We start from the raw sequence: 10,000 nt of genomic DNA, 5'->3' as shown, positions 1-10,000 counted from the left end.
TCCTCTCTATATATGGCGTTACTGGAAAAAGAAAACTTTATCAGAATTAATGGTAGGGGATTACACTGGGTAAGATATGTAGACGACGTCCTCGCTATCATCCCCGAAAACACCAATGTAAATAATAATAAAGTGAGAATGGTTAACGCGGTCAACAGCGATATCCAGTTCACCGTAGATGAGGAACAAAATGGACAATTGCCCTTCCTCGATACATTAATATGACGAGTAGGAAAAACTGTGATAATCTCAGTACACAGAAAGAAAACAAAGAGGATTTGATACATTACTTCTCCGCACATGATGATAGGACAAAGAGTGGTAGAGTAATAGGCTTTTTTCTCAGGGCACTACGAATCTGTAGCAAAGAATACCTAGAAGATGAATTTGATTATATTATGAAAACCTTTGACAAACTTGGATACCCAGAGGGAATGTTGAGGAGAACAAAAAGAAAAACAATAAATATTTATAATCGTGGAAAGAGAGAAATGATGAAAATACTACCAATTTTGTATCAGTACCAGGCTCAGAAACTTTACCAATAATAGACAAATATCGAAAAAAAACAGGTATAAACATAGCAAAAATAACTAATAAGAGGATAGGTGATTTGGTAAAGACTTCCGAAAAGCAAACCAATTCCGAAAACAGTGTCGTATACAAAATCCCGTGCAATAGTTGCTCAATGGCATATCATGACGAGTCATTAAGGCGATTAGACAAAAGAATTTATGAACATAGAAACGACATAAAGGCACATAGGACATCTAATTCTTTAGTAGTTCATGCGGAAAAATTCGATCATTTACCCAACTGGAGAGGAGCTGAAGTGCTGCATAAAGGTTTTGATAAATTCACTAGAAGAATTGTAGAATCAGCATATATTTCAACTAAGAATTCATCGAACCATCGAGGAGGCTTTATTAATTTAGCTAAACAAACTAGTACTTTAAATCTAGAACACGCCAGAAAAACGACCTTTTCCAAGTATCCGACAAGATAATTAAGCTTAGTACATAAACTTCAATTACAGTTTTTCGTACACTCTCTGAAGAAGTTCTACGCGAACGGAACGTTAGACTGTTTAGGGTTCCGAGCCTTCCCCTGTGTTTATGTTCTCCATCATCCAAATAATTTGTCTAAAATACTTATGAATATATATATATATATATATATATATATATATATATATATATATAATATATACATATATATATATGTATATATATATATATATATATGTGTGTGTGTATAAACACATATATTTATATATGTATATATATGTATTCATATACTGTATGTATATATACTAGACATATATATATATATATATATAGACATATATATATATATATATATATAAATATATATATATATATATCTGAGTCTAAATAAAAATATTCTAAAAAACGATGTGGAAGTCGGGGACAGGTGGTATTACGGTGACACTTTATCCTAAAAATATTCTTGAAAAAGCGCTTGAGTAAGTCGGGGTCAGGTGGTATTCTTCTTCTTCTTCTTCGCGTTCCTCTTCTTCTTCTTCTTCTTCGCGTTCTTCTTCTTCTTCTTCGCGTTCATCTTCTTAGCGTTCTTCTTCTTCTTAGCGTTCTTCTTCGCGTTCTTGTTCTTCTTCTTCTTCGCGTTCTTCTTCTTCTTCTTCGCGTTCTTCTTCTTCTTCTTCCTCGCGTTCTTCTTCGCGTTTTTCTTCGCGTTCTTCTTCGCATTCTTCTTCGCATTCTTCTTCGCGTTCTTCTTCGCGTTCTTCTTCGCATTCTACTTCGTGTTCCTCGTGTTCTTCTTCGCGTTCTTCTTCGTGCTGGGGATCACGTGTTGGGGTTCCGCCCCGAGGCCGAGGCCGAAGGGGAAAACGAGGGATCAGAGCGCGGAAAGCTGCGGCCGTAGGCCGCTGTTTGTGCAGCCAAGCTCCCGGCGAAGCCGGGTAGGGCGAAGCCCGCGGCTTGTGTGTGTGTATATATATATATATATATATATATATATATATATATATATATTCATATATGTACATATATATATATTATATATATATATATATATATATGTATATATTCGTAAAGGTAGGTAGCAGATCTTCCTTAATACATATAGAATTAAATTTGACCGCTGCTTGTGCAAGAATAAGCTTCTTGTTGAAGGATTCAACCTTTCTAATAGTGCTTCTTTGTTCTTCATGAAGTCGGAATAAAAGATTGCCGAAGTTCATATTGTGTATTATACGACGTTTCGCCCTTCTTAGAGCATTTTCAAGTACATCTAAATGGTAATAGAAACAATTTATATATATGACAATAGGTGAACTGGGAAAGCTTATACAAAATATTGAAGAAAGATCAAAGATCTTATGTGAGAATTATGTCCGTGGCACTCTGTGGGGTGCTGGGAGGGTCAGTTGTCCACCCAGTGAAGCTAGAGCTACGGAGGTTGTACCTCCCTGTACATTTATGGATGGAGCCTTCTCTCGAATATGGAGGGCCTCCAGGACCTCCAGACGATGAAAGTTATGTGCGGAGTCGATGATCTTTGTGTTTTCCACCAGGATCTTTCTTGTCAGGGAGGAGTTATGTTTTTCCGAAAAATGTTTCTTAGGGGCACCAGCTTGTAGATGGCACGTTAATCTTCTGGAGAGAGAAGTGGTCGTCATTCCTATGTAAGATACAGGACGAAGCTTACAGAAGCACTATTAGAAAGGTTGAATCCTTCAACAAGAAGCTTATTCTTGCAAAGCAGCGGTCAAATTTAATTCTATATGTATATATATATATGTGTGTGTGTATATATATATATATATATATATATATATATATATATACAGTATATATACATATATGTATATATATAAACAAACAACTTTGAAGGCACTAAGGCGCCTTACTTCCCTTCTTTTTCTTCACGGTGTTTGCCCGGCCAGTGATTGCTTACGTAAGAAAGGTCTGCTCCTCATCGGTACCCGCCCTGCTGCTGCCGCTCCAGGTGCTTCGTCCATCCCCTATTGTTTGTTTGGCACCCTGGCAGGGTACAGAGTATGGCACAGCCATTTGTTCCCCCGGATCAATGGCCCTCAATGGCCCTTTGTGATTCAAAAGAGCTCGTTATCCCACCGTTTTCTCGATTAATTGATTCATTGTTTGTAGATGAGCTATAGAGCGGGTTCTAAATACAGCTTGTTCTTTTGTCTTTCTCTGTTGTTTAAGAGTAAAAAAAAAAGGGCTGCGAAGAGGATGAAAAAAAAACACAGGGTCCGTTGGACATCCCTCTGGGAAGAACAGGAAAAATTGGTCATTAGTTTGAATTGAAATGTCGACAATGGAAAAGAAAAAATATTTCTAGTCTCGAGTGTCGGGTCTCGAGTGATCTCGGATGATCTCGGGTATCTGGTGGTCGCGGATCTCGGGTATCGAGTCGCAATTCTCGAGTCTTGGGTCTTGGGTTCTCGGAATTCGAGTCGCAGGTCTCAAGTCTTGGGTCTCGTATGGTCTTGATGTCTCAGGTGGTCTAATAATAAATTAATATTTTATTTATTTATTAATTTATTATTTTTTTTTCCCGCATCCGACCTAGATATGGACCAAAAGGTCTCCTGTCGGCATGCTCCGCCTTTGTAATCCTTTGGAAGTCTTGGGTCTCGTATGGTCCTGGGTCTCAGGTGGTCTCGGGTCTTGGGTTCAGGGTCTGTCTGTGCAGTTCAGGGGATGACGAATGGGAAAATGTCCAGAGGAAAAGATTTCCTGAGCTTTCCTGTGGACGTGAAGGAGAAAGTGTATTTGTTTTTGTAATATTTTAAGTTAGCAATAACCAGCGCTTCTATCCTTGGAATTTAATGAAAATATGAGAAAAAGCGGGGCAATAAAAATGAAAAGCGATCAAATTATTTTTGAATGGAAACAAAGAAAGTGTATAATTTGACTCTACGACCACTATAGAAACGATACGAGATGGTGCAGAGCATGGTATTGCGTAGCCTACAAATGAATTTGCCCAAATTCAGGGATTTTCAACCTGTTGCTCTCTGATGGCCTGGAACTTCTCTCTCACAGTGAAATCATACTCGCAAACGCCAACGCTTTCTAGGTCTAAGTCTGACAAAGAGCTGAAGGACAATAACTCAAATATCCAAAGTTGTGCAAGTTTTATTTGTGAAATTTATAAGTGACTCATTTATCTTTTGTTCATCCCTTTCTTGTTTGCTTATTTATTCATTTATTTATTTATTTATATATTTCTGTAGCCTTTGGAATAGGTCCTGTTGTTAGACCACTTCATGATTTCTAAAGCCATGGTGATGTTCTTTCATTATATCGAGAAAACAGCTGGTTTGGAGTCAATCACCAACCCGAAGTAGAACACTTGAACATTGCTACGATGTGCCAGAGGGCGAGGAGGACTCGAGGTCTTCGGAGAATGGCCTTTTAAGATATCTTTGGAGGAAAACAATACCCGAAGACTTCTGAGAAAGTTATCCATTGACATTATGGCGTAGATTTTACCCTTACACTGTAACATACAAATTTATATGTTGTTTACATGTTTCAAAAAGTAACGTAAAACCAAATAAATAAATAAATAAAAGAAAAGAAAAGCAAACATAAAATAAAAAGAAAACAGAAAGTAAAAATATGAAACAAAACATAATATATAAACACACACACACTCACACACACACACACACGCACGCACACACACACACACACACACACACACACACACACACACACACACACACACAATATATATATATATATATAATCATACAATCTTTAGATAAACAAAACCTAAATACCTGCAGAAAGTCGCCCCGGATAAAAAAAAAAAAAAAAAAAAAGAAGAAAAAAAAAAAAAAGAAGAAGAACGAAGGGGATACCAACCCAAAGTCAAGTGGCACTGAGTGCCTTCTGATAAATCCACCGCCGGCACTCTGTTAGTGCACACTGTCCGTTGTTGGTTGAATTCTGGTGTTGTAAGATCACATTTATAGAATTGTTTTGAAGGATGACTTTCCACATTAACCTTAGAGTGCCTCTATTTCCCCCAACATCACGTGCAAGCCCCACATCTCCCGGCAACTTTTCCTTGACCCTGGAAGTCCAGGCACATAGGGCAAAGGTGCCGTGAGGTCCGTGTGATGACGTGGCGCGTCGAGTTGCTGTCCGAAGACTTAGGGTAAAGGTTGGTTGTAACCGATGATAAACGACTCCTGACGTAATCCCTTTGTCGATATGATGAAAGAGTGTATCCTGTCAGAGAAATTAGTCACTCTCTGCCATTTACCTCCTTTGGTGCATTTGACCATAATCACCACAGATACAAAAAAACAAAAAAACAATAGTTCTGCACAAATTAGCAATGTATACAAAACGTGACTAGCCAAGTACAGCGTATTCCAGAATTAATTATAGAATTTCGGGTACATTGTATTCACTCCTTGCCGTGTAAATTGGTCAACTCCCCCGGGGGGGTTATATTCCCCCCGATTGAGAGTGACCTAGTTGCGTAATAATAAAAAAGAAAAGAAAATAAAGTAAAGACGCAAAAAAAAAAAAAATGAACAAATAGTTAATTAAAAAAATATGTAAATAAATAAATGAATGTGTAAGTAAATAAACGAATACATGAGTAAATTAATTAATAAGTAAATAAACAGAAACCAAACAAATAAAAAAGATAGATAAATAAGAATATGAATAAATAAATAGATAATGAAGGAAAATTCTCGGCGTAGGATAAGTGCAATCAATCACTGGCGACCTAGTGCACCGCAATATTTTCAAGTATTTAATTTCATTTGAAAGATGAAAGGATAATTTGCATATTCCGACACCAGTAACCAGTGTTTCTATCCTTGGAGACAGCATGGCACCGAAGTAATGACTCGTGGAAGAGGTAAAGAGGAGATTTAAGGAGATCAGTAGAAATTGTAGAAATAAAAAGTTATCAGTTTCCGATCTGTGGGGATGTCACTAGAATCCCGCTATATTACTGCATAAAATGTATGCAGCCAATAATAATCCACACAGGAAGAAAAGAACGAAATATATATTCTTTTGTAAGTTATTCTTAATATTTTCCTAATATCTCTAAGATACTACTTTAACCTAACTTAACTTGAGCTATCCTAATCTAATTTCATTTGACCTGACCTAAGACGACAAATAGGAAGGTTAGGAGCCTACACCAGGAGGCGTGTAGCTGGGGCCGAAGACAGTCACTGCTGGGACCTTAATCAAAGAACTTAATCTAATCTAACCTAATCTAACCTAATTTAATCTAACCTGACCTATCCAAACCAAATCCAACTTTATGTAATTCAAGTCACAGCCACTATTGGACATACTGAAAGAGACTTTTAGTCAAGAGGAAGACTTCGAAACCTGTTCTTCAAACGCTCGGCAGAAACCACAGAGGCTGAAGGCGAAGGCACCATCTTCTCAGCCAGAGGGAATGGAAATAGTTGGACTTAGCGTTATGTGTTTATCTATTTCTGGATCACGTCATCAGTCCACGAGAAGAAATTTCCTGCAAAGGAGGAGGGTACAGCTCGGTTCGCCTCTGACCTTCTTCCATACGGGATTTGTCCACCAAAGGACCATAGATCAAGCCGAAGAAGAACAAGACGGATTTCAAAACACATAAACCACTTCAACACGAGACCCGAGCCCTCAGTATCAATGAAATCGCCTGACGTCACCATGATCATTTTTTTCTTTATCCTTTCGCTGCGTTTCACGACCTGTGCCTTCATTCAAGCTGCTCCTAGACGATTTCATTCAGTTGAGGGAAAGCTCTTTCCACATAGTTTCGTCGTGGGTAGTTAAAAAAATTACTCCGTTGTGTGCTCAGCCAAGGACTATAGATGCGGTGAGGGAAATGGTTCAGACTTTCCTTCCTCCCTTCAGTCTAAAGAAAGTGCTGGGTACTATCTTAACCGTGAAGATAAAAAGATACAAGCATACAAGCATACCATACCGCAGAAGCAGCAAAAGAGCCTTTTGTGTGTGTGTGTGTGTGTGTGTGTGTGTGTGTGTGTGTGTGTGTGTGTGTGTGTGTGTGTGTGTGTGTGTGTGTGTGTGTGTGTGTGTGTGTGTGTGTGTGTATGAGACTCACCACGGCCTTGGATAACGCGCTGGACTCATGATGGCCAGCAATTACCTTTCTAGATGAGAGTTCCATTGTTAATGTGGTCCGATTTATGTACAATGCTGTGACCTTTCACACTCACACTCACAACTTCATATGTGCGCGCACACACACACACACATACACACACACGCACGTACACACGCACGCACGCACGCACCCCCCACACACACGTGCACACAAACACACACACACGCGCACACACATATATACATACATACATACATACATACATACATGCACACACACACACACACACACACACACACACACACACACACACACACACACACACACACACACACACAGCAACTTTCCAAAGGGAGAGGGGGAGAGATTTACAGTGCTATAATACTTTTCAACTTTCCATACACACAAACACCACAGGCTGTATCTGTAAAACTATCAAAGTATAGATATAGGATGTCACTTATAGCTTAAAGTATAAACAAAAGTTATTCCTGGAAAACTTTTGAAGTTAATTTAAACTCGCCTGTGCAAAGTTGCCAGTTCTATTGTGGCTTAATATAAAAAAAATTGCATGTGGGAGTAGAACTGTATCATTAATTACTGTTATTATTATCAAAATGTTAAAGATATTTTTGTGTTATGCATTTCATTATGTAAATTATGATATTGTACATTTCCTGCTATAGTAGATCTCGACAATATATATTCCTGCTATAGTAGATCTCGAGAATATAAACAGTACACGTGACTTGTCGACATTCGTTTTCCGTGTCGACCTCGGAAGTACAACGGAAATTTCTTGAAGAAAGAAAAGCACTGGCCGAGAGAAGACCAAGCAGAGCCAGCGAAGAGTCTCCTATTAGCGAAATGGGTTAGAGGTGTGGGGGGGAATTATTAAAAGGAAAAATGTTTTGGAACGAAAATACCAAAGCAAAAGAAAATATGAAACAAGTAAGAGGATCAATGCTTTCTTCCCATTAGAGCAAATAACCCCAGAATACTGTGGAAGAAGTTAGGTTGTTCTCCAAACGAAGGCTCAGATAATAACAAATAATAACAAATTAACTAAAGCAGGAGATCATTCTAATACCAAACTAAATAACTGGCTAAACGTGTCAACTCGGCTATTATAATAAAATCCCGATAATGTTTATATTCCTATACTATTTTTATATCCTTCATTTCACTTTCTTTATATGTCGTTAATAACTATAGCAAACTCTCTCTCTGCCTCTCTCTCTCTCTCTCTGCCTCTCTCACTCTCTCCCTCTGTTACTTTCCTTCTGCCTTTCTTTCTCTGCCTCTCTCACTCTCACTCTCACTCTCTCTCTCTCTCTCTCTCTCTCTCGTGTGCCGCCAGCAACATTGTGAAATCGTCACTGCTGATATGATTGCTTTCGTCTCCGGTGTTCTGTTTTTTATTTTCATTGTTATTATTTTTGGTGAAGTCCAGGCGATACCATTTGATCATCTATAATTTTGAAACTGCGAATTCACTCGAGATGACATTTCTTAAACGAGAAGTAGCTTACATAAAAGCAACTGCATATTTTCAGTATGAATAACTGAGATAATAAACGTAGTTTTAACCGTTTAAAGTGTTTATGGATATTGTTCATCCTCGGTGGCCCACTGCAGGATTATTGTTCTATCCCCTGGAGGGTTGATACAACCTATGTACCTCATCAGGGTTCGATTTCATATATTTTCATTCGCAGGAAGAAAGTATGAGACTGTGTTCTCGTCTGGCTGTCCTGATAAGACGCGCGAGTAGGAGATAACAGCTCCCGTCCTGAAGTGATAACGCGCATCCGCCGACCTTATCGTCTACTCCTACCACACCCGAAAGCTTGTCTTTCGTGTTCGGTTGACTTAATATCACATGGAAAAAGTCCCATTGTACAAACATTATCAAAAGGGCTCTGTTTATGTTGTGACTTGTGATCCCCCCCCCATTTTTTTATACAATTTTGGACACAGAAGGAGTGACCCTGTGAATTATTTGTTTGCATCAGACTATCGTGGAAGTAATGTGCGCTGCTACACAGCTACAGTTAGTGCTCTCTGCTATTGAGAATCTCTGAAATTCGGAACTCATTCCAATATTCACAACGAAAGAATCTTTTTCGGAAATACACCGGACGATGAGGAAGCCTATCTTAATATTGGAATTTTTTTGAATTTTATAGAATCTCAAATGAGGCAAATATCTTGATTAAAACTGCCTGAACCTCTGGAACACTGGGTGGGAAAGCAGTCAGCCCAGAGAGGGGCAGGCGTTCCTATTATCTTGATCTCTTGTTGCTCTTACTTTGATATTATTTTGTCCTAAAAAGTGTTATCATCATTATCATTATCATTAATCATCATAAATCATAATTGTCAATCATTATCCTCATTATTGTTACTATTATTTTTATTACCAAACTACTGACTATATAAAATACTAAACGAATGGCTTGTTGGAATAGTTCTGGTGACGTCTATAGATAGTCACATACAAGCATCTACTGGGGTATACCTCTTTGATTTAATTCTATCTAATTGATTCATTTACTTGTTTATCCATTATCTTATTTAATTTATTTTCATTAATTTATACATTTATTGTTTATCTAATTATTTATTCCTCCTTAGTGTCTTGAAGTGATATGAAAAATAGATAAATAAAGGAACAAGTGAATAGATGATTAATTGATACTCATATATCCCCACTCATTTACTTATTCATATATCAATATATCGATATGTAATTGGACAAATAGATATATTAATGAATATGATTATTAGATAAAATGGTAAGTAAATGTTGACTGATAAATAAACAAATAATTTATGTTGACACACTTTCTTTTTCAGAGTCGAAGATAATGCGGCA

This window comes from Oratosquilla oratoria, chromosome 34 (assembly GCF_046742065.1).
Source record: "Oratosquilla oratoria isolate Oo_2021 chromosome 34, ASM4674206v1, whole genome shotgun sequence".
In the NCBI taxonomy this organism is placed as follows: domain Eukaryota; kingdom Metazoa; phylum Arthropoda; class Malacostraca; order Stomatopoda; family Squillidae; genus Oratosquilla; species Oratosquilla oratoria.
The sequence above is the reverse complement of the archived record's forward strand: the minus strand, read 5'-3'. Positions refer to the sequence as shown.